Here is a 27,903-nt window from a genome sequence, read left to right on the forward strand (position 1 = left end):
ATCTCTAACACATGCCATCCAATTGTCACATAACATCCAGCAAATAAATTTTTGAATAAATGATGCATGATTTTCTATCAGTTATAGATTTATTTATATCAATATAATAGAACGTAATGCAGTTAAACACTTAGGGCTTATGAGAACTTACTCAGAGCAATGAGTCGGCAAGTAAAATATAAGAATCACTGTGGGATATAATAGTCCATGAAAAAAAATATTCTAGTACTTTCTTAGAAATAAAAACCCTGGCTCACGCACTGCATCTAGTAGTAGCAGTAGTAGTAGTAGTAAAACATTGGTAACTGCGTACAAGACTAAACAGTATCACAACACAGCAGAAAATAGTCGATAATGATTTCGATTTCTGACATTAGTATTTTGTTATTAATAAATTAATATATTCTGCGTTGTTTAAATTGGCTCTTAACGTCGCCAATGAGTATATTGTTACTTTCATAAGTTTGATATTGAGTCAAGTTACAATTCTATAGGTCTGAAATGCACCGGTATTCTGCATATAATAAACCAAATGTCACATACGAGGGTGTTTCAAAAAGTAACAGCAAATTAAATATTTTGAGATATATAATTTAATTAGAGATACAAATGATATGTCATTTTTCTACATAATCACCCTCCTTGTCAATACACTTCTCGCACCGTTGCACTAATTTTTTTATTCCATCATAAAAAAATGTTTTTGGTTGTTCCTTCAGCCAGGAATGCACCGCTTCTTTGACCTCGTCATCATTCCCAAATCAACGACCGGAGCGTTGGTCATTACAGATTGATGTTCGCCCATTTTTAAACGCATCTACCCACTCGTACACTCTTCTCTCGCCAATTCAGCATTCTTCTATGAATTTCACGAGGTTTCACACCCTCCGACCACAAAAGTCTGATGATTGCTCGCTGCTCCTCTACGGTGCAAACAGCTGAGGGCGCCGCCATTTCGTATATGCATCCCTTCCAATTAAGTACGCCACGCCATTTATTGGGCAGTGTCAAAACCTTGTCTAAGGACGTATCTTCCCTGTGCGGGAGTTTGAAATGCCTGGGGTTTTCGTTTCGTGAAATATTGTCAATTTGCTGTTACTTTTTGAAACGCCCTCGTATATATCTGATATGATACAACAATTTCACATTCTGAGTATAAAACATTCAAATATCATATAAAATGAAAATACAATTCAAGAAAATTAATTTCATCCGTTACAATTATCTCTTCCGTCATTATATAAAGTGCTATATGAATATGAGAAACAGATCAAAGACAATACCAGAAATTCATATTAATATAATAACATTTTGCGCTGACCAGTTTAATTTTTCTAGCATTTTAATCCAGCCCTTAATGTAACAAAAGTACCACTGTGTATTTTAATCTTTCCGTTTTAAAACAAGTAATTCTAAAATGTAATAAAATCCACACATAAAACTGGACCCGACAGGTTATGACATTATCAAATATAATTCCATCTGGTTCGTTATGCTAGTTTATAATAAATTCTAAGATATAATCGCAAAAACACAATAAAATTCTTATGGTGTTCATAATTGTCTGTATCAACGAAGTTAATTGGAATTAATTCACTAAAATGTGTGCTGTCTTAAGATAATGTTGCTATGATTAACTTAGATAATCTGAAAAATTATATCTAATTATCATTAAGTGCCACGCCATGTACACGTATTGGGGGAGGGGGGAAGATATAGCCACACACATATGCAACCTGTGCACAAGATACAGAAAAACATCAGTAAGTTGTTGATTATCACAAGATTATAATGACGATTGTAAAAGTGTTGATTCACAACGTCAAAAATACAAGTACCTACATTGATTAGATTTAGATTTATTAGTAAAAAAGTGATAATGGAACCACGGTTCCGGAGAATTAGACGTAAATACGTCTATACGGAAAGGAAGTTTATATATAGGCTTTATTCTAAATATTTCCTTTATACATGCTTTACAATTGAGATAAGTTTGATTAAGACTTTGCTTATTCAACTTGAATTAGTTACGCTTAAGATGGGTCTGTGGTAGCTGAATGTAATGTAAGGTAAGGTAATGTAAGGTAAGGTAAGGTAATGTAATGTAAGGTAAGGTAATGTAATGTTTTACAGGTAACAACAATGCCGAGTAAACATATGACGTTTCCTAGGTAACAACAATGCCGAGTAATGTAATGTAACGTTTCCTAGGTAACAATAATGCCGAGTAAATAATTGACGTTTCCAAGGTAACATAACAGTGCAGTTACACTTTTTCGTTCCACTTTCTGCCGAATGACACTGACCCTAAAATATAGACGTATTTACGTCAAAAATGTGTTATGGAATATTATTATTGCACATACAGCAGAAATGAAGTAATTTAATATTGAATTTGGTCGGAAAATATAAAGGAGAAATCACTTGGGAAATTTAAGCGCAGGAGGGATTGGGGAAGGTTATAATGATAAGATACATTTAGAGAAGAAGAGGGGTAGAGTGTGGACTGGATTCTTGTGGCTCGCGGTAGATTCCGGTGACGGGCGGTTGTGAACATAATAACGAAACGCATGGTTCAAAAGAGGTGAGGTTTTAACTGACTGAGTATTAACTTCTCAAGAAAGACGAAAATCCACGAAGTTAATTAAGCTGTTATTTCATAGCACATGTGACAGCAAAGTGTTATACGTTGACAAAGCACACCTTTTATATTAAATCTCCGTGGAACGTTTATAAAGATTTGTTATGAAATTTTCGTCCCGGATAATGAAGCTTTGTGTCTTTATCTACACAAGAACAATTCATTGAAAGTCACAACATGGTAGAGCTAATTCGATCACCTGAAATACTTTTCCACATTTAATGCCCTATGGTAACTGTCACACTTTTCCAACAATGGGTAACTCTGAAGTTCTTACGAATGTCTTACCCGTGATTTTTATTGTAAATAACGATTATTCCCTTAAATACGATTAAAAAATTAATATACGTAATGGAGAAGTGTTATGTTTTCTTTGTGGTGCGGACTGAATTGTTAAATGCTATTTAGACAGGCTTCAAGGTTTAAATATTCTTAAAATATAAATTACATTATAACGTTATTCCAGGGATATATTATAAATCTTTATAATGAAAGGCGTGTAAAAACTTCATATCCAAAATAAAATCTCAGTAGACTAGTAATTTGTAGCACCAAAAATAGAAGTTGATATAAGAAATTATTGAATGCTTAAATATTTCAATATTATTACATTATTTACATGTCTATTAAAATTGATTTACATTTTTTCATTTCATTATGTTTGGCGTTGTGTTGAAAGTGCATGAATATAACGGGACTATTAATCACTCTCTACTTTGAACTGATAAATGGGATCTAAAGATATTTTCAGGCAACGTCAAGCGATACCATCTCCAAATTGCTTATGGTAATATTATATTTTAAATGTCAATGAGCAATGATTTGAGTTAGTATAAATTCTAATTCCGCAGCGATTTCCTAGTAACAAAGACACATAATACAGGGACACAAAGTATGAATTTACAGAAGACAATCTCTTTTATACATCCTGCTAATAAATTTGTGGACAATGCATCAAAGTTGTAGTCATACGTCTGCTAAACTTGAAGACAAACCAGAATCAAATGAAGATATCTGTCTTCTGGGTTGTTGCGCTGTGTAGTCTGGTCGATGTTAACCAACGTTTTAGAGGTCATACTGCCTCTATCATCAGGGCGATAAATATGAAGATTTCTGTCTTCTGGGTTGTTGCGCTGTGTAGTGTGGTCGATGTTTACCAACGTTTCAGAGGTCATACTGCCTCCGTCATCAGGGCGATGAATATCATATCATACTCACCGCTGTGAAAACCTCAAATCTTACAGAATCAAATGAATTTAATTTTTATTTCTCTTTCACTCTTTCACACAATAAACAATCGACATGTCAGAACTCACTTCTTCCGTGGTATTCCTCACAATAAATTATACAGTTACATATTTCAGATAATATAAGTTGTCGCTGATATTCTGTATATTGAAAGTCACGTCCGTTTGTGTCTACACACGTTTGTTGCTAATTAAACTAATCTATGACGCAAAATATTACTGATAGGGAGGGAAAGGTGAGGTGAGATCGTCATTTACACCGCCTAGTTTAAATATGTAAACACATTAAGCGTGCATAAATGTAGAAGCCAACAGAAACGATTTAAAACATATTATAATAAGTTGTATTCTAAATTAATCGGACTCCAAAACTCTAATATATGTAAACTCTGCCTTTTATTGGACGACATAACTTTGGTATTCCAATATCTATATGTCAAATTGGATAAAAATATTTGTGTAGGATTTACTCATTCCCTTTAAATTTTGTTCCAAAATTTATTTTATCGATTAATTACAGTCTCCGTATATATTTTCTGTCGTCCCTTATTCAAAAGAATGTATCGCAGTGGAAAATGAGGGAGCACGTGTCGAGAATCCGCCATCAGACAATTGAGCTATTTCTAACGTTATTCATTGACAGCTGTGGCTGTCACGTGAGATATAGCAATGCCATATTTATTATATCCGGCATTATTAATATATGTAACTACTGATCACGGTGTCGGTTAAGTGTAGGAGCTTAGTCTTAACCACTGGGCCTCCGCGGTGGTAGATTGGACTCCCATTTGAAGCTTCGATGTATGTCCACATTATTATCTGTTGTGTAGTCCACAAAACGATAAAGACATTGCCTTGTCTCACCCTGCGGCCAGGAAGTAATAAGACATATTTAAAACAATATATGCTTTTAAATGTTATCCTAAAATTGAACACGCCGTTAGGCGTAATATGTAAAAGAAAGGATAAAATTATAATTTACATTCAGAAACACATGAGTCTATAAATACATGTGTGTGTGATTTATTTGCTTTTCTCGAGGCTTTTCTTTGTATTTAACTGCAGTACATGCACTAGAATAGGTCTGGGTATGTTGTAAAGAAATTAGAGTGAGGTAAAATGTTAGTTGTTAACTTTGTTTAGTTTTTATTAAAAAGAATATAGTGCATACACAGACTGTGGAATGTATAATTATGCGCGATGTACAGTGTTGTGGGTTATAAAAACAAGTACTAAAAAGAAGGAGGGTTTCAGAACAAGAAAACAGTAGAATTACTGAACTACTGAAAACAATAACCAGAGGATTATGTAAATGCAAACACATTATACAGCTTTACACTCGAGGTACAATCCGACACTTCAGGTTTAAAATATAAGCTCATTCACTGTTGAATTATTAAATGCAAAACACCGAGTATTCCTCTCCTGAGATCGAATTTAACCTCGAACATGATTAATTCAGAAAACGTAAGTATCAAGTTTATTTTTTGAATAGATGTTTAACAATTTCATACTTAGATTCATGCTGCTTGTCCCTCCCATCGTGTTCTCTTCCATTTGTCCGTCCTAATAACATATGAATAGCATAAGGAAGCACGTGTTTCTTCTTAAGTACGAGGAAGGCGGGCTAAAAGTCTGAACAGGACCGTAAAAACTGTCATTAAGTTCTCCATTTATTTGAAACATTGGCATACACACTCTTCTGTCATATGCAAAATGTAGGCAGGAGAGATCAACAGAGTTTTACACAGACTTGAGACGTAAAACCAAACACCTATATGAACTGGGAGCAGGGATAGCTCCGTCAGTATAGTGACTAGACCGGGGTTCGATCCTCGGGTCTCTGCGTCTAGACCGGGGTTCGATCCTCCGGCATCTGCGTCTAGACCGGCTCTAGGGCCCAACCAGTCTCCTATCCAATGGATACCGAATTCCTTTCCCAGGGGTAAAGCCGGCCTGGGCGTGCTGCTGACCACTTACCCCCATCTAGTGCTGAGGTCAAGAAAGATTAGGAGCTATACCTCCACTCCCCCCAAGCGCTTATATGGCGTATAGTGGGACGCTTTACTTTACTTACTATATGAACTGGCATCACCACACGGCAAACATACAGTCAACCCAACAAACCATATAAGGCTTAGTATATCAAGGAATCCACAAATGTCAGAAACTATTCCAATATTTTGAAGTAACTGTACGTTTCAGTATTCAAGAAGTGTATAAGTCAGTTAAGAAGTGATATATAAACCGAAACTTTAAGCACACTGTTAATCGTTAGTAAAACAGACTGGTGACGTATCTGTGAAAGTTTACTTTAACCAACAGCGAAACAGACGCCAATGATAACAAAGCAATTTGCTTCTACTGAGCACAAACCGCGGACCTAAAAGTGTTGGAACGTCAATGTGACTGCTATCCTGCGTACTTGCAGAACGAAAGTATAATTAAGAATGACATAAAATTTAAAAACACTTAAACAATGGGACAGATTTATTAGCACAACTTTTTAACATTATCACTACAACCGCAAACGAAGCTGTCACCTACAGCATGTCCATTCAAGGTAATTTCAAACAAGTAAAGCCAGCTCCCGAAATTGATTCTGTCAAAGTCACGTTAAAAATAAATATAGAATTTCACAGTCCAGTGGCTAGCACTCCTGTCTTGAAATTTTCAGGTATAAATTAGGAAATTCAGATGCGGAGACCGACTGAAATATCCAGACTTTAGATTTTCTTGGCTTTCCTCTATTTCTTCTACCTAATTACGGAAAAGTAGGCCAACTTTAAAATAGACCATAATCACTTCCTTCCACATCCTTTCTAATCCAACCAGAATCACCAACGCTATAAGCATTTTGTAAAAGCGTCGTTAAGTAAATAATGCAAATGTACAAGCTGAGAATAAGACTACTCGTGGAGAAATATAAACGTTATGTTATGATGTACACAAATAAATCTCATTGACATTATTAATTTATGGAACTAAGTAGGAAATTTTATGGAAAGTATGTTCGCAGAATATAAGTTTCATCATCATAAAGTCGTACATCTTAGTTCATTTGTGTGATCTATCGCTCCGCACTTTTAATACGTCGCATCCATTGCTCTAAGTAGCCCAACATTTGGACCTGTGTCAAATGCAAGGTAAACTACGTATTTCTTTGTTCTTCGTTCCCAATACAAGTTGGTCAAAAAATGATAAACTGAATATCACGTATATTCTTAACAACGGGTAAAATTACGTAATTCAATGTTTAAAATTTTTAAGTTAATAAAATATTTCATATTATTTATAAACGCCTTCTGTGACATCAATAATAGCAACAATAATAATAAAAATATAAATATATTTGTCAGAAATTCTACTCAAGCTAAAAATATTGTAGCATATGCATTTCTTAACTCGTACTACAAAGGATAGACCAATAGGAATATAATAATATTAAGATATTATAATTAAATAGCTGGGAAAATCTCACTTTATCACCTCTGTGACGTATGTATTTTAAATTTTGGAAGAAATGCCTTATTTCTAAGTCATTTCTGAGCTCACTTTCCCCAATCTGCATCACTTATCTGCACTTCTACAGTGCAACAATACGTGATCCAACTTACGGGATAAACTTGTCCGAAGTGCCAAGAGGTTACGATAAATGCAAAACTTATAGTTTCCATTCAAAACACAGGATAGGGTTTCCTGTACGTTATGAATCATTCATACAGTGTTATTTATGTGTGAAACTTCTATTCTGAGTCAAAAGTGTGCCAGCAATATGATGAAGTACTACAATTTCTCACCTCCCTTTTGCAGAACGCTCTCGTATTATATTTCCCAGCAGCCATCATTGTCAGACTTGGAAGTGAGATGGACCGCACTGGTCATTTTAGAAAGAAAATGTAATAGTACGACGTAGCTTCATTACAATTCAGAGGAAGTACAAAACGTGAGATATATTCAGGGCAGACTTAACTTGAGGCATGACAGATACTTTCATAAAACAATATTCCTTAAAATTAGCATTAAGCCCGTAAATTTATTTGTAACTGATTTACCACCAAATATAAGGACATAAGTTTATATACTTTTATAACATATTACAATGCGTCCACTGTCAAGTTCAACAGAACTGTTACTCACCGGCTCTCAACAAAAGCTATGAGACTCATCGTAAATCGCTAAAAACAATATTAATTACTAAATTGTATTCATTGCTATGTGTGTTATCAGGGACCGAACTAATAATTAATAAAATCTATATAAACTATTAAATAATAAAATATAACAAAAAACGAACAACTACGAAGCTATAAAACTAATGGAGAACTCAGAGCCACCCAGTGTTTCCATCTTGCATATCAAAACGGATAAGCGCCTGCGCAGATGTGTACGTCTGGTTTATGGTCGAGTCAATTCTTTGCTCAGACAGACAGTACAAGTTGCTTCCAATGCATGGGAGCACAAACCTAAGGTGATGGTGCAGGAGGTGAGTAGCAGGTCGCTGACGTAATCACGAGCCACTATAGCAAGTGCATGCGACAATAGAATTTTTAACAGACTGAACATATATATATATATATATATATATATATTCAAATTTACCGAGGCGAAATTTTGGTAAAAACTGACATTGTAGAAAGACCTTTGTTGCATGCAACAAAAAAGACGCTTTTCAATCCCATTCCATTTTTTGGGGTAATTCATCAAACAGTAAAAAAATATTCACTTTGCAAAAGAAAATTATTAGATTATTGGCTGGTGTAAAACCTAGGAATTCATGTACAAATCTGTTTAAGAGATTAGAGATCTTAGCTCTTTCATGTGAATACATATTCACGTTAATAAACTTTGTTGTAAATAACCAAGAACTCTTTCAAACTAATTCTGCTGTACACAGTGTCAACACAAGGAATAAAAATCAGCTTCATAGACCAAATGCCAACCTCTCATGCTTTCAGAAGAGTGCATATTATGCAGGGATCAAAATTTTCAACAGTCTACCATCAAATCTCACAAGTCTTATAAATAAAAAGCCACAATTTAAACCAGCATTAAAAATATACTTAATTACACACTCCTTTTACTCTGTTGATGAATTTATAATGTTTACAAGTAAGTCGTAATTTATCTATTGTATATAATGGGTGGAAAGCTAACTGGCTGGGACATATTATGAGAAGGAATGGGTTACTGAGTGATATCATCGAAGGCCAGGTTGAAGGAAAGCGAGGACTGGGAAGAAGACTGATACAGCTAACCGACGATCTGAAACCAGGAAAGAAGATGACGTTCCAGGAATTAAAGCGAGAAGCCGAGAATAGGGACAAGTGGAGAGCTCATTTTGGGCAGAGCAATGGACCTGTCGTAAGACAGAACACTTAATAATAATAATAATAATATAATGGGTGGAATTATTTGTAACGTATGTCTACTTTATGTGAACCCTTTGTTTGTATTTTTGTGACATTTATATAATAGTATGACTTGTATTTGTATAACATGTATTGTATTATTATGACTTATTCTACATCCTATTGTCATCTGACTAACTTATGGATCCATGGAATGTAATAAAGATGTATGTATGTATGTATGTTACATTTAAAGCAGAGATATCATTAGAATGGACGCATAGATGTTATTCGTTTGAACAAACTGAAACCTCAAATCATGAAATCGATCTCCACATTACAATTTTAACCAGAAATGACCAGAATACGCATCAGGCGTGATAAATACCCTGCCACACGTCTTTATAAATGCCAAAATTAACAGAGATATTTTTAATGTTTATACTTCTTTGTTCCGCAAGGGGAATACTTTTTACAATAATGAGCGTTACAATACAAATTAAATAACACAACTGAATAATTTTAAAATTGGTGGAAAATGGAAGAACTATAATCAGTATCAAATCTCTTCACCACCTTCTTCAAATTTGTGACATTCTAAGTGCATTCCATAATAATTTTCTTAGTAGAGAATTCATTAGAAGACGTCAACAAATGAAGTACGTAATAAAGATGCAAGTTGTGTGAATGTTTCACGTGGTCCATGTATTACATGCGTCGAATATATTTCTTTGGTATGGCACTCACACCTGACTTAAATTGCGGAGACATATTTACGAACTTACAGTCAACAAATTTACGGTTTAGCTTGGTATGTAATGCAACATTGTGTACGAAGTAATAAAATTATACGATTTCTACATTCCACACAGACACATTGAAGTTCTTTAAGAATTTAAAATTCTTATCAATCATAATAATTTATCCATGTTTCTGCAAGTTTGTGTGAAATAAAAAAGTTAACAGTCAAAATGTAGGAGCATAAAATTGTTTTATACAAAATAAAAGCCAACCGTTAAGTTCTGTAAAGTTTTACGGTAGCTTAAATATTTTTAGAAAAATTTTACTAGCAGCTCGATTACCCATGTTTATCTGTCGTATCGTAAACTCTGCTCCACATCTCACAGCCAAGCGTGATAGAACAATAATAATATTAATATTTCAATTAAATTCAAATAATATTTATAAAAATCTCATGGGATTCTTTGGAAATTTTGATATGGACCTCAAATTTCATGGCATTAATGTAAATAAAACCCATATCTATTAAAGAATATTAATATCAGAGTGGATTAAATTATGTAGCCTGTATTAAATGTTTTACTACGTACAACACTGAATCTACACGGGTCAGCAATTTCATATTTCATGTATTTACACTGCGTCGGATATCATGCGTCTTAGAGAATTATTCTTCCTCTACTAATGCGTTCTCCTTTATAATAACCAGCTGGCTTCTCAGTTTAAAGGAATATTAAAACATTTCTCGGATCTAAATTCGCTGCTGAATGGTTAGCACTCCAACATAGTAATAGATAAGTCTGAGGTTCATAACTCGTTCCGGATACTGTTTATGTGACAGGTGTATCGCAGTTTTGCAGAAAAACAAATGGGCAGTTCCTTAAATTCGGAAACAACTGCGTCTTTCCAGAAGAATGACGTAACACAAAGCCGGTTGCGTCCCTGTAGCGAAACCATTGTATTAGATTTGTTGGTGAATGTTATTCATGATAATGTAACTCAATATTGGCAAGGCATTCCCTTTTCTTCAATCGGCTTTCACATATAAAAAATGGGAGGAAGATCAGTTTTTGTGACAATAAAATGAGGGAACAAAAGCGAATATATATGGACATGAAAGGTATTTGTGAGAAATAACAGGATAGACGCAGATAAACGGAAACAGATGTGCTGACAGAAGACGAGGTGTGTGAAATGTAAAATGGACAGATGCTGCAAGCCTGGCTAAGAGATAGCATCGTTATTACATGGCGGTTCGCGGAAAAAGGAACCCATAACGCTGGCGGTGCGTGATAGCCAAGAAATAAAAAGAATGCATTTTAGCAAAAACTGCATAGGACGCTATTAGTTTTACGGAACGTTAATGATGAATACCAGTTTATTCCAGAACCTACTGAAACAGAAACCAAAATAGAGAGGGTCTATGGGTTTCAGCTCCGAAAATATTTGACTTGAGACAATTAGGTTTCAATTAACAGTCAGATGTGGATGTGAATATCAAAAAATGGATTAGTAATAAAATGTTAATTGAAATATTTAGATCTGAGGGGAAAATGTTAATACGACGAGGCAAGAAATGATTTGTATATTTCGCCAAATACTATTGATGTGAACACATTAAAAAGGGTGATATGATTGGATCATGTGGCAAACACTAAGATGGTAAGAAATGTATATTTTTTTTAAATTGTGATGGGAAGATATATCTTGAAAATCCCTAGCTTACAAATAAAATAATTTTCAAAAGAGTGTTAAGAAGGAGGGTATGAGATTGTGTACAGGACTAATATGGATAAGCAAGAATCCAATGGTGATCTTTTGTTGTTACGGAAATAAATCTTCGTGTACCATAAAATCTGGGGACTTTTTACCAACAGAGGTATTATTGACTTATAAATAATAACTCTGTCCCATGCGGTTAATTACAGAAAACTAGTCACATCAAAACATTCAAAAGGAAAATTTCTGAAAGTAAGTTATTTTACCTGAAGAAAACCTGTAATCTTAAAAAGTATAGGCCAAGATTTTTAACAATACCACTAGATAACACAGATGGTAGAGGTACAGAACAATCAACCAATACCAAGCACAACACTGGCAGGTAGCATTATAATTAAACGTGGATACACCTTTTACCTGTGTGATTATGGCGAATGCAACATAGAATAAAATTTACATCTTCTCTGTTTCTACCACTGCGTATATTAAGTCATAGTGAGGTTCGTTTGTAACACAGACTACAGTCGACGTACTAATGCACTCCATGTACGAAAGTTTGCTGCGTATATACCACCACAAGCCTGCATATCTATACAGTTTGTTATAGTTAGTGTCACTCTGTGTTTATCAAATCACTGCACTATATTACATAAATAGAAAGTGCATGTAACATTATAATGAAGATATAATAAAATTACAAGCGTTTCAAAACAGTGTTGAAAAAACATATATTTGGATACAGAAAAAATAAATAGGCTCTGTGGAAAATTTTTATGTGGCGGTTATCACGCAAACAGTAAATGCGTATAGGATATAAAAGAGGTACAGTGGTTTGCGGTTAACTGGGACACATCGAGACTAGAACACTTTGGCCCAATTAAGCGGCTGCCCCAATTATGCGAAGTACCACGTAAAGAGTTAAAAAGGTTTGTTCTTTAAGATTTGTCCGAAATAAACGGCTAACCCGATTAACCGATGGCCCAATAAACTTGAATCTACTGTATTCAATATTACACAAATTAAAATGAAACTTCGAGAAATGTTTAACTGACAACTATTCTTGATCTTATCCCATGTTATTTATTTTCGATGTGACAAAAAAGAACATATTTTTCAGAATATGCTAGTAACATAATGGAGAGAGGTTTTATTGAGAAACTAATACAAAATCTGCTAATTAGATTTTCCCAGGCCTTACTGAAACGACGTAGTGCATTACTGCGTTCATAATGAACCATATTCAGAAATAAATGAATCCATACCACCATGTATCTTTGATAAAAGTTTCAATAATATTACACCATCTAAGCCTGCCTTCTAAGCGAACTCTCTTCCCGGCTTTCCAAATAAAATACTTTGTGTATTTTTAGGCAATTTGTTTGTAGGAATTTCTCGCCACTCATTCGTGCTCCTTGCCCCATATTTATCTAATCGTTAATATGAAAAACTTACAATCAGTGAATAATAGCAACAATTAAGCCTGTCTTTATAAATGAATGTAGAAAAGTAAACCTAACATTAAAATGGTAAACGATATGAAATGTTTATTTTATTTTGATCGACAACTATTATTTCATACGTTGGAGTGAACCTTTCTATTCTTGTATCTATCCCAAATTTCGTACTCCTACCAATCTGACACCCAAACACACGTTTAATTTTGTGCTTTTCTGTTCAGACCCATTATGAATGCTAATCGGGTGGGCGGTCTATGGCTTCGTCTCCTCTACAAATGCAATTAACAATGCTGGACATTTTAAATCAATTTAGGAACTACGAGTTTAACTAAATCACATCGAACTCTACAGGTACAATAGCTCCTTTCATACCTATAATTGTAGCTGTAAATTCATTGTTTCATGGAATATGCAGAATACTGGATTTATAAGTTCGTTTCATAAAAGCAAAGCAATTTACTGCTATATTCAGCATGGCATCAATAGCTAATTAAATAAATTGAAACCTTATACGTAAAATGTATGAGATATAAATAACAAATTGGGCGCGATTAAAAATAATTCTACTGTGAAGTACTCATTCCTCATTAAACGACAATTGCAATTGATTTCAGGCTTTTAGTAACCACTCTTGCCGGTAATAAATTCAGCTGTAAAACACTGCTTCAATTTGCTCTAATTTCTACGAACAATTAATTACATTTTGTTAATAATTCCATTACTGAATAACACGACATAAATTAACGTGGAAATTCTCACAGCACTTCCCCAAATATTTAACATCCAAAATGAAGAACTCATGCACCTATCTCTCAAGACGATATAAGTTATGTCTTCATATTTCTAATAGCTGTTCGTACCGACCTTATAAAAGCTGCTCTTTGCTGTAATAGTTTGCGTTTAGAAAACACTGCTTTAAAATCATCTCCGACGGCAACATTTATCCACTTCTTTGCAAAATCACAAATTTACTAGAAATTTCTTTTTATTCAGCATCATTAAAAAAATCACATTTAACACTATGTCAAAACGATTGTCGGTTAACTTTTTGTTCTTCGGGATCCGCAATTTTCATATTAATTTCATAGTCTAGTAAGGGAAATGAATAAATCAAACATAGTAATAATAAATAGTGCGATTTGATGTTTCTCTGCGGCGAGTACGAAGATGTCTGTCTTCTTTGTAGATGTGCTGTTAAATGTTGTAGATATTTACCAATGTTTCAACGTTTGCTGGGCACTTTTATCAGAGCGATCGCCATGCCAGTTGAGGCAGGAAACACATGTGAAGCATCAATACATTTCTACAAGCGACCAACAACTCAGAAGACAGCGATTAAAAGAGTCGTAACACCTGATTCCCACTGGAATTAGATATGTCTATTTGCCTAACATAAACAATAAATACATACAGGTAAATCGGAAAAGAAATGTAGAACTTCTCTCGGTTCGGTGACATAAGCGTGCAGTAGCATTATATTAAAACATGATACTACCACACATGCATTAAATGACCTGCCCAATAACGAACTAATTTCATATACTATCAGTAAAATTTATAGTTACTTAATAACCGGCTACAACACGTAAAAGCTACAGTGCGAACATAGACACAATGGAAGAGCAGCTTTAAATACAAACTATATGACAGCGTTGTCTTATTTGCAGCTCAAAAATGCGGCGTTCGAGGAACAGGCGCTTATTTATTAATGAATTAAAAGGCGTCTGAAAGTACCATGGCCTATAGTCTCTGCATCTGTCTAAAGAATAGGGGGAAACCCACAGAAATAGAACGCAATTAGGATAACCGGTCTCCGGGTTGACATATAAAGCCCCGAAGCCTCCAGAAAACGAAGCAAGAGATTTTACAATTGGATGTCGATGTTCGGCTACACTGACCACAAATGCTCTCAAACGTGGTTATAATTCAGCTTTTCAATGGTTTGCTCCGAAACACATTTGTACTTTAAGTGGTGGCTGGCCTGCGTGAAGCATGATTATTTTAATTTTCCATACGGTTCTTGCGTATTTATCGCCTTTGGAATTTGGAATTACATATTCCTCAGACATTAAAGGCGTACTTTCCGTGGTAAAACAAAACAATTTTTCTACAAGCCTTTATTAACAAAACAACAGTAGACTTGTTATGAACTGATGCGAAAAGTTATTGAACACCACAAAAGAGTGATTATGGACACCAGAAGAAAGAATGAGGCGATTTTAGACACCAGAAAACACATCGAGTGGTTCTAAACGCAGGTAGAAAAGATGAAGTGACCGAGGCTACCAGACGAAAATACCAAGAGACACCAGTTACCATACGTAATGAGAGAGTGGCTAACCACACCCAAAAAATTTAAAACAGCCAAATATTTCTAATCCTAACCAGTTGCTGATGATGATCCCAAACTGTTCAATACACTCTCACTACAACACGCGGGGTTTATAAGTTTGGCGTCAAAATTATTACTCTTTTATGTTGTCATTCATGTTCAATGTGGTGCTCAGCTATTGTTTCGGTTGCCCGATAAAATATCGCTGAATCTGGCTTTCAAAATTCTCAGTTATCTGTTCAACGTCCAGGGTGTCCGCTAACAGCTTCAACAGGTGATATACTGACAATTTCGCCATTAGTGATTGCAATATAGAAAATATCACGTGTCAGGTATCTAAATGAAGAACAGGTGGCTCTCTTCTAGGATGTAGCACCGTATAGAATAAAGATACAATTTCTTCAGAGGAGCTTGCTGCCTCTATCAGGGTCGCCATTTGAACCCCAAGTATCAGTTACTAAATTTTATAAGCTGCATTAATTTGAATAAAAGAGACAAGCAAACTCATTCAAAATCTTAGGAACAGAAGTTATGAAAACGCCAAAACACATTCGTGAACTATTTCTGAATACATCACTACAGAATTCGAGTTAAATTACTTTATTAAAAATAAACTAAATCCTTCGCCTTGTTCATAATTCTTTGCATATAAAGAATTTTTCATATACAAATTGTGTAGGTCAAGATTTGTGACATAATTGCACGCGTCTGACATACCCAGTTCCACTGCCCCATTTATCACCATCAAATGAAAAACTAAAACGTTTATATATATTTCGAACATTATTCTTGTTGCTGATTCATGTTCTATAAAAGTGATTACCTTAACAGCAGCTGCATATTGATTTAATCGTTTTCATCACATTAGGTTCCATTATTTTATCTATATTAATTGAACGTTATGTGATTCTCACTTCAGAATTTCCCTTTATCGCTGTGTTGGTACTGGTGGTACTAAATTAAAACGTTCAACTGTGGTGACATCTAGTTTAATGGAAACGTGTTAATGCAAATTAATCGATGGGTGCAAAGTTAATACTGGAAACAAACACACAGATAAAGTCATGCGATGACTTCATAAGACTGAAAGCAGGCTAAATCAAACCTATCTAACGATGCATTTGAAATACAAAAGAAATAATGAGATAAGCCTAATATCGACATAAGGCCTCATGTTTTAACAAGTATAAGATTAAAATTATTCATATTTCAGAGTATATTTAAGTTTTGACAAAAATTATCGGGACTGTAAAATCACGGTTGCAGAATAAGAGAGAATATTATAGCAAATTTTGATTCTATGTGGCCAGTTATCTGAAATGGATAACTCATGAAAATAAGAAAGCAATCATCACCTATTAATTTACCATATTTATATATCTTACATTACTTCGTAATTTATTTATGACAGGTACAGGCAACATATTTTTGTTAAAAAAAAGAAAAATTATACACAATAATTGTTTTTGGATTCAAAAGATTTGGCTTTCAATTAACCATGCGAAAGTGATACTAGTCTACATCAGAAAATGGAAAATGTTAGTATAATTGTGTTGCTTTACGTCCATATAGACTATGTAATGAGCACAGCCTTGTTAATACATCGACCAATATTATTTTGAACATGACTCTGAAGAGCCATCTTTTCTACAATGTAACCATTAACGATATAGTTCTATAAATTCCTGGTTCATAAAATACGGTCTCGACATGCATTCTCCCAGCAAAGCCGCTCCGTAAAATATATTCACACTTGGAACTGTTCAACGTACACTTGCAATAAAGATGATTTAATTAGTCGTGACTTCTGCCGACATACTTCCTCTATAAAGTGCAACATTTTACGAGCAAGGGTAATTTATCTCTCGGAAAAGTTTTGTCTTTCCTTAAAGTCTCTCACCAGTTACAACTTCGACATTAAATTAACACCCGGAATATTAAATGAGTAAGAACTGAGTTTCCGAGATTAATTTTAGTGCAAAGAAACACATCAAGGAAAAGTATCGTCACGTTATAAGAAATAACTACGAATCACTTCAGAAAATTTTAAGATTTAAAAACATTGATGTCTGTTACGATAAAGAATAAACCAAAATAGGAACTGAAGTTTCGAGTCTATCAAGAACTATGGAACGACTTTATCCACAAAAGCGGATATTTTTATAACAGTTCTATTTTCATTACGCTTACTTCAGTGGAACATATAAGAATAATTCAATGAAGTAGAATGGTATGTGTAAAACTTTAATAATACTGATTCAATTACCTTAATTCTTTATCCTTTGATTACAGATTAAGTTGGAGTTAGGAATGTAAGCCAAAGTGGTCTGATATAACGCACGACACAGAACCAGACATATTATGGGATTATCTGGACACTAAAAAATCCTCTACGAAGAAGTTCATTCTCGGAAACATTTTAGTGGTTCAACTGACCTAAATATCCCCCGTATTTTGCGAATTTAAATAGCAAATTACAGCATACACGAGCGCCCTTTACTGGACCATATTTAGGGGCATTTGAATTCAATCCACACATTCACAACCTTTATCCTCACATTCTGCCTACGTTTCACAAGTGGTCTCTTCTGTTAAGTTCTTCCTACCATCTCATTCAACGCCTAACTATAGCCTCTGACATCCAAAGAGTGTAATTAAACAGCCCAAGAACCAACAAATTAACAAGAATGCACTATGGACCGTATTAGCACTCACAACACCAATTTTGTTCGTGGTTCTAAAAATATGTGCAACCCTAGTATAATTGTCGGAATAGACTTAGTATTGATGTGTTTTGAATATAAACAGTGTCCTGTAGTTGGCCGTGGCTGTTATTCGACACATTAGTACTACCACAGTCAGTGCTTCAGACAAGATAATCCCAGAAACTGTTTAAATGGTTACCGGAGTTCATGCCCGTCAAAGGGCAGGCATTTTACAATATATATTGACCATCAGAGTAATGAGGTAATAGTAGCTCTCAGATCGAAATGTTCCGAATTTGATACTCTGAGCCACATTCAGTACTCTACAAACATTCATGGTTTCTCACAGCAGTGGATGTTGTTAGTGTACAGAGCAACCAATTCAGGATTCACGGTGTTAAACTTGTTACTGGGATAGGATGTTCTCCAAGTTATTCGGTTTTTTCCCATCATTCTTCAGCCGCTCCATATTCAACCATGCATCATCTTGGGGTTGGAGAATGGGCCCCTTACCAGCAGCAGTTCTATAAAGCCATAGTTTACTCCCTCGGAATACTAACAATGAACTTCAAAGATATTTGGACTTTATTCTGGCAAAAGGTTTGACTACGTTATAAAATTCACTTCTTAGATCAAGGTTACGTACATTTTATATATTAAACCCTTAAAGCCCAGTGATAAGTAATTGTTCAGTACCAGCTACTTTAATGATAAATAACAGAACATTACTATCAGAATATATATCATGTGTTTTTTATGATTCTCCGAAAAATGTGACTGGTCTTGTAAACAGCACTGACGAACTGATTTTTGTAAAGAAAATGTGCTTATTAGGTCGGACTGATGTTTAAATGTTATTAATAAAAGTTTTAGCAACAAAGATTTAAAATCAAATTACCAGGATTTGACACATTAGACCGAAGATTGAAAGACGACCTACCAAAATCAACTTGTTTTGTGAAGCAAGCTTAATAAAATGTCTTAATCCATAATATGTTAATACCGATTTTAAAATCACAATTTCAACAGTCTAATTTTGTATAAAACGAGATACGAATATACTACAAATATTAAATTTCAATATAGTTGTCTTTAATTATTGTCTAATGCGTATTTTTATATTACTTTCTCCAACAAAATAACGATTTGCTTACGAAACCACTCACATGACCGATATTCTTACCTCTGAAGAGGACTTATTCTAAACGTATGGTTTAGTTCATACCAAACGCCACTTCCATCTATTACAATGTGCACTATACTTATGCATATTTCTTAAATCTAACTACAGAACGCGTCTATATGGAAGCCGAGACAAGGACAGGACAGTTGAACAAGGCAAAGTACAAGAAGCTATTGCTGGAGCCAAAAGTGATAAAGATTGCGTCACTTCCTTCGCCTTGCTTCAGTCATTATGTATCACACAGTTCCCAGGGACCAAGAACCTGTTTTCTGTCCAACTCTCGTTTCATCTGCAAGCACGCACGCAAATCTGATCACTGATTGGTGCAGTGGCGGCTCTCCAATTTGATTTATATGTACATATCACGTTAAATAAAACATAAATTTAAAAAGTTACAAACCTCGATGTTTCTAAATTTTCATACTTTGAAATCCCATTTGGCTGCGTATTACAATCATCAAATAAAGGAGGATATGAATAGTGGGGCAAACAAAATGCATGGAAAGGATAATAATTCAATAACAACTGTGGTCAGATAATCTACAGGAAATGATTCGCATTGAAGAACATTACATAAACTAGAAGACAGCATAAATTTGGTTTTAAATAAAGAGATGCATCTCTGATTCCTGGGATGATAACTGGTGGATTGCTGTTAACACGATGGTGAAATCTCACTTTCCATAAGGGATATTGCAATGGGGCGTAGTTAATCTCATTCACAGGCTTTCAGCCAAATGTAATTAAGTAAAATTGTTGTAAGAAGATATATTTTCTTGTAACGATTTATATTCATCGTTAAAGTTATTGCACTCCTCCAAAAGAATTACAATATGTAACTTGATAATTTCCCCGCCCAAAACACACACTCAAATTTTATTCTTCTCTCTTTGTTTCTGTGGCATATGTTAAACCCAAATGAATCCGCTTTGTTTCTTGTAAAGGAATTCTTTATGTCATGTCTGACAGGCTACTTTACGGATGACTCAGATTATAAAATTACCAATCAACCTCTGATATCTGATTTACGTAAAGACAAAATTATTTTTACAGATAATGCTATAACAGTACGCTATTTCTCAAGATTTATAAAATATTCATTATAGAATACAGCACACGACTATCTTATTTTCTTCTGAACAGTTATTTCTAACACCTGTCTCACACATTACAGCTCCGAGGACTATTACAGCCGCCGAACTTCTGTAATTACGACGAGAACACAGTACAATAGTGTAACACTGCCTTCAGAATACGTTAGTTTGAATGTAAAGTGGAGTGGGGATAACAAACATTTCCAGCCAGAAATGATACTATTGTCTCTTTGAGGTTTGTTTACATCCGCTTTCACCCTATCGCAAACGAGGTATAAATGCTAATAGAAATTTTGATGCAGAACTTCCCGAAGTAATGATCAAGTTACTTGTACTTTCTGGAATAATGAAAGCGTATTTTTTGCATCAGTTTAATATGGGACTCAAAGTAACGTATGCAGCAGGGTAAAAGACCTAGTTCTCAATTTGTTCCAGCTGTTGTAACGTTTAATGAATATCTGTCTGTTGCATAAATAAAATGTGACATGAAGGCCTATATGCTGTGTTCCAGTGTTTACAAAGAAGGCAGTATGAACATAAGTCACTCTTGGCATGCGAATCTTCTGCTCTGTAGTCATCATCGCCTACATCACACGTTCTTTTTATATATTCCTCATGCCCTTTCCTTCGGAGGAAATGCCTTTCGCTTCGTCTTCATCTTCCCAACTACCTCCCATCTCCTCTATGCCTTCTTTTATATCATTTATCATCGCCCCTCACTTATTTCTTTTTCTTGCTTTATTCATGTCCCTCTTGTATGTACTACTAACCTAGTACAGGGACTACACGGTGTTTATAAATAGAGGTTAAGAGGTATAAAACACAAACTTTTGGCATAATATTTAACAAAAATTATTCGGGATTCAGTGCTTCATAATTACAAACACGCTTAGTGGCTGAAGACTTGGACGTAATTATTTCAGCAGCTGACTGTGCAATATCTTATAGGAGACATTGTATTTAATTTTGGTGGTTATGTGGCCTACGCACTTCTCTGTCTGCTCACTTGTATTTTAATTGAGTATTTTTTATTTGTTTATTATTCATACAAAGTTAAATTATTTTTATTAGTCCATTTTCTACAAATGATAAGGAAGTATAGGTTTTTGATCTCAAATTTTCCATGTGTGTAACATATTCATTTTTAAGCAAACTGATGGAATTTCATAAAATCTGGTATAGAATCATGCCGTTCGAAGACACTTAATGCCCGAACTTCCATAAATACCTTCACTAACATCATCATGACAATTGCGCAATTATGTGATTATCTCCATTCTCCACGTAGATACACGCAAAGTATGCAACATTTTAGTAAGGTTTTTACACAGTAAATAAACGTGGTGGACGTAGAAACTTGTACTTTTGCTTTGAAATTGACGATCATATGTAGAGAAGCACGAAAGATGAAAGTATTAAGTTATCAAATTGGGTGTGGATGTGGGTTATGACATTCGTATAATTTCAGTTTTAATGGTGTATACACGTCTACAGATGGAAAAATTGTGACAATGAAAATTATTTAAAATTACACCTGAAAATTTTTATGTCAAAATGCATACTAAGAGATATTAGGCAGAAAAATGGATCACTAAACTTTATAATTAATAACTTGCAGTTTTTCCTAACTTTACTACACCGATCGAAGCATAGAAGATAGTTTAATTCAGGAAATAAAAATAAAATAGCAATTCTTTCCTCAATAAAAATTTTAAAGTGTAGAAAGCGGCTATTTCATAATAAACTGAAGAAACAATTATAAATATTTTTACTTAATAATGTTAACTTCAATTTTAGAGGGTTAGGATAAAATGATCGTATAGTACGCACATGCGAATTAAATGCGATAAAGTGCGAGAATTATCATAATGCTTCATGAGAGGGCATAAACCTTTGAGAAAGAAGAAACTGTGATCTGGACCGAAATGAACTTCTCCAATAGCAGGGATTCAAGTAACGAATTTGTATGCCTACTCTCATAAATCTTGAATTACAGAATTAACAAGTTACCTGATCCGTTGCTCCAGGGTCTTCCTTGAAAAATCGTTAGTTACTCATCTGACCAAGAAGTTTCCTGCTGTCATAAAACCGCATAATTTATTACCGTTTTCAAACCAATCCACCATTGAACCCAACATTGAACAAGTGTACTTAGTACACCTCCTTCATTTACTGTACTTTTATCATATGCTTTAATACTAATATTCTTTAGATACACGAACCTTTCAAGTGATAGCATATATTACAGGCTAAGTTTAATGTGCATTTATTCCCCCAACACGGGCTCCTCCCTCTAATCTCTTCCTTCTATATTCAACCACGTCAAAAACAAAAGTTAGGGAATGCATATTATTAAACAATTTATTCTGTAAACTTCTTCATTATCCTGTATAATTCTGTGCGATGTTTGCTGCAATACACTTCAGAATATTTTTTGTTCCTTTCTCCTAAAGATTAAATACACAAAATAATTTTACATATGGTTTTATAAGGGTCACATTGTCTCTGAAAAGATAAGATACGAATGTTTGGGCTTTGGAAAGATTACTGGGAGGAAGATGGAAAATAATGAATAAATAAAAGCGTCAAAGATTTTTTCTTTATACAATATTGTGGCATTGATTAAATCAAAAGTAAATAATAAACCGAAAGCGTAAAATGATTTAGTCACTAAATCTGAAAAAAAGACCACTTGGGAGATTTAATGAAAATGGAAAACCTATTAAAATTTGTCTTAAAGGATCTAGTGACAGGGCCCTGTTAACAAATAAATCCTCCATTTAACAAGCGGCTAATATATTGACTAGCTGAGGTAATATTTGTGTAAGTTAGTATGTTACCCTAAAATTAACTAATTAGGATCCTACTAATCACTCAGCCAGTCAATAAATTCCTAGTATACTCTGAAATATTAAAAGGACACACTCAGTTTTACAATACTTCAGGAGAAGTGGTAAAAAGATGACTACTCTAATCTTTAAAATGTAATTAGAAAGGATATATATATATATATATATATATATATATATATATATATAAGTTAAGCGACTATAAACTAAAGAGCAGCAATTATTATTTTTAATTTTATCATTTATTATTCCTTCGGTCTATAATCCTCGTTCTCAGATATTTCAACGTTCCAAAATTTCAACTATTTACTAGTCATAAACGCAAAGTTAGTTTTCCTACGTTAATTTATGCAGTACGGCAATCTTGTTGAACGTTCCCATTGGAATAAGCCCACGTTTTCTACATGGTCTCTACGTACAAGGTAATAATACTTGTAAAATGATTTCGAGATAGAACAGAGCATATAAACGAGTCAGTCGCTCAGTGATAGAATTAAACGAAGAGAAGGTGAGCAAATTTCTATGCTCCCTGTTCTGATGGTTCCGAATCCTTGAACCTCCCGCCATAACAAGTTGATGGTGAGAAAAACCCACACCTGTAATCTATGCAACACGTGTGGAGATACAGTTTACTTCCTCGGCGCTACAGATTCGCTTTTTTGCGGAGTACTGGTACGAGCAAATACACGAGCGCTACTCACGTCTTCTTGGTTTAGACATTGCGGCCTCTAACGACGAACGGCCTCTACGCGCTTTAAATTTGTCAGAGACACTACAAGCGTCACTGAACGACTAGTAATGTGCGTATGTATATTGGTGTTTGGCGGGAAGAAGGAAACGCATGGAAGTGCAGAATCCTGGTTTCCAACTTCACAACATTCAGTATGAATTAAATAATAAAAGACGCCCGTTAAAATTCAGCGGATAATTACTTGTTTTTTAACTTCATGCATCGCTTCATGTTCTTTACCCACGTTTTTTACTATTCTCTACATTTAACTTCCCTTTCCTACTTCTTTCAAATACTTTCAATCCCGAAAAAGTATTCAAAATATCATCCGTGCTAGGTACTATGTTATTACAATGTTTTCTTCGACCACACTAAATAAAATTTTGAAAGTTTCTTAACGGTAACAGAACTTGTAAAATAGTACATTTAGCCACCTAACGACATTACTACAAACTCGTAGGCCACTGTCAGCGCAAATAAACATGCATCAAAGCTCTCCAAGAGAATTTTGAATTTTTGGTTTAGACTATATACAGAGATCTGTGGCCGCCTAACACCAGGTTTTCACGGCCACAGTCCTTACATACGTAGCACTATTAGCACTACTGCTTACTACAACTATTCACTAATGCTACTCTACATGACTATTCCTTAATCCCTAATACTATTTACATAACTCTTTCTTATTGTTCTCGTGCCTTCTATCTCAGTGGCAGTTCTAAATTCCTAATTTTGACCTGTCTTTTACATCTTACTTTGTACAGAAATTTCCCTACATCCCTGACCTCCGTGTCATTCGTAGTGCTTAAAATTTTCTTGAAGGCCAACTCTTCGCCAACGGTGAACCACTTGTTCCTCAGGAGCTGTTCCCTCCACCTCCCGGTTTCCGTACACTTTAATAGTATGTGAATCTCGCTTTCTGTCGCCCCACATAAAGGGCATATTTTCCCATCCATGCCCCCCCTCATCCCTCTCAGCTTCCAAATACCCGCTCTGAACCATGCCCATCCCTCTCTCTCCACCCTCGTACAGCAACCAATGTAGCCCTGTCTACCCCACCCTGATTTCATCTCCCCGTACAACGCCAGAGATCTCTTTTCTCTAATTTTGATATTACAAAGTATTACAAAAGTTCATTACTCAGAACTAGATGAGTCCTTCTTAAGAAACAAAGAGTCAGGCAACGAACCATTTATTTCCTGATACTTAATGTATCTGTTTCAACAAGGGGAATTTTCTATATCTTCTTAGTAACATTGATGTATACGTCTCTACGAGTGGAACAGATAATTCCTGTCTCTCTGCTGCTTCATTTCACTTGCAATCAAGGCAATTAAATATTTGTCGTCGGTGTTGGTTACACACTAACGGACCAAATTACACATATTTAAAATATAACTGTCTTCAAGTCCAGGTCTTTAACCAGGAGATATTTAAAGCATTCTTTTGTACTGTCGTTGGTAACTCACAACCGATACACTGCTCGCCCTATCTTGATTTCGTCAACTAAACCAAACACCGCGTAAGAGAATTCTTTGCAACGTTGTATGTTCTATATTACCAAATACGTTGGACGGTAAAATACCTACGTTCAATATAATAAATTATACTTGGGCTACCAGTCGTGTAAAGTCGCTTAATGAATAAATTAAAAAAGACGAAGATGTTTCTCGAAACTTTGGTGTCTTACACGGCTGGTAGCCCGAGAAGAATTTATTAAAATTAGTCGTCGTGAAGGCTTCAGATCATATACCCACGTTAAAGGTTTCACCGAACGATGTTAAATGTGCTATATATGTATAAATTACACGTCATTAAAGTGGTCACTGCTGAAAAGTACAAATGTAAGTGAAATGCAAAGGATAAAAATGTACACAACTAAAAGTCTTTGCGACGAAAATTCGAAGACACTGGCACCAATTACGAGATACGCACGTGTATTTACAGAGCAAGATACAAAATTTGCTCGCTCATACGGAACTGTTTTATGCGTAGTTTTGCTTTTTGAAGTTAAGTGACTGGAAGTAGAAATAAAAAAGTAACCTCTTCAAAATTATTCCTTATGATACAATGGTAATGAAACAGTAAATGTCATACGGCACTTTCGTCAAAGAACTGTCTATATTTACGTAAAACTGAGATCTCTTTTTAAGCTGAAGTTCGGTTTCAGAGAAAAGTTTGCGATGTAGAAGATACACAGCTCAATGATTATCGTCAATCCTACCAACATTTTTATATTTCTAACAATTAATTATTGATAAATATAAATTACGAAAGAGTGAAACGCGTTCTTGAATGATGGTGGGGTACTAACTATGTTGTTTTAAGCACATTGGTTATATAGTATCGAAAGAAAGAGTTGCAGAGTAATGGGCTATAAATAATTGGGAAATAAATTTGTCGTGGCCTATTTTAAGACACTCTACTATCTCTTCGTTGGCTTTCAGAGACTCAGAAACCCGCAGCCGTTCCGTGGGTCGAGATTCGGGAATCCATATCATAACACGATGACGGACGGACAAACACCCAAGCAGAACTATCGAAAATTTGAGGTACTCGTGTTCTGAAAATGTCCTTTGGGTTGTGCGCTGTGTAGTCCTGCAGGTAGGAGAAAGGGCGTAGCGCCTTCCTTTGAAGATGTAAGATAAACATTGAGGCTAAATGTTCTACAGAAACTATGGTTACCACGTAACAGACTGTATGGCTTAACAATCCAGAATACCACAATCGACACCCAAACATGCGGAAAGTTTCCAGACTGTGTCAATAGCGGGCGAACCGGATGTAGTACGAGCTTCTGCCTTTAGGGGGTGCGGCCTACATTCATAGTGAATCAGTGTGCCGGCCGGCATCATCGAATTAGCATTTGTTTCTTAGTTACGGGCGTTTTGGTAGTGCATTACACCGACCCTCCTGCGATTTCGGAATGGCGTGTGCATCAAATTTTGCCAAAGACTCGCCAAAACGGTTACGGAAACCTATGAAATGCTAAAGCAAGCATTTGGGGAGTCCGCAATGGGTCGTGCACAAACTTTTGTGTGGCATTCACGTTTTAAAAATGGCCGAACCTCTGTCGATGATGACGAGCGTTCTGGACGACCATCTTCGAGCACAACGCCCGAAAATGTTACGAAGATTCGGCAGCCCAGTCACGAAGATCGACGTCGTACCATCAACGACTTGTGCGACATTGTTGGGATAGGCTATGGGACCTGTCAGCTGATTCTAAAGGAAGAACTCCACATGCGACGCATCATGACAACGCGCCAGCGCACACCGCCCTCAAAGTTCGGCAGTTTTTGGCCTCAAACACCATGGCCGTCATCCCGCATCCTCCTTATTCGCCGTGTGACTTCTTCCTCTTCAGAAGGTGAAAATTCAGCTAAAGGGAAGGAGATTTGAGACGATAGAAGAGATTCAGACAGAATCTCAGATGGTGCTTGACAGGCTAACAAAGAAAGATTTCCAGGGATGCTTCCAGGCTTGGCAGCGGCGCTGGGATCGTTGTGTTCACTCCCAGGGGAACTACTTCGAGGGTGATGGATGAATTTAATACCTGAGATAAGTGTACGGGTTTTTATAGGCGCAGTCTAGAAACTTTCCGATCGCACCTCGTACTATGTATTAAATCTTTTGTCACACACAGGATTCTGTGTTGCTATGAAGAAGATTTTATCTCTTCCAGACCACGGAATTCTTGCGGCAATTAACATGTTGCTTTGTTTTTTTTAGTTCAATCAATTTTCTACACGGAGGAATTAAGAAGAGCACACATTGATCTTATTAAAAGTGGAGTACGGTAATAAATTAACTATAAACACACATCTTTCCGCACTCATTACAGATATAAATAT

General features: G+C 35.2%; 1 long non-coding RNA gene across 1 annotated transcript; it reads left to right on the forward strand.

Moving 5' to 3' along the window:
- Positions 1 to 2,491: 2,491 nt before the first annotated feature.
- On the forward strand, positions 2,492 to 27,874 carry LOC110834114 (uncharacterized). The gene is made up of 3 exons (XR_002544487.2): positions 2,492 to 2,584; positions 26,497 to 26,601; positions 27,782 to 27,874. It is a non-coding gene; the product is annotated as an uncharacterized LOC110834114 (long non-coding RNA).
- Positions 27,875 to 27,903: the final 29 nt, after the last annotated feature.

The sequence above is a fragment of the Zootermopsis nevadensis genome, unplaced genomic scaffold (assembly GCF_977971745.1).
Source record: "Zootermopsis nevadensis isolate Lab colony 2312 unplaced genomic scaffold, Znev_1.0 Znev_ptg000013l, whole genome shotgun sequence".
NCBI lineage: Eukaryota > Metazoa > Arthropoda > Insecta > Blattodea > Termopsidae > Zootermopsis > Zootermopsis nevadensis.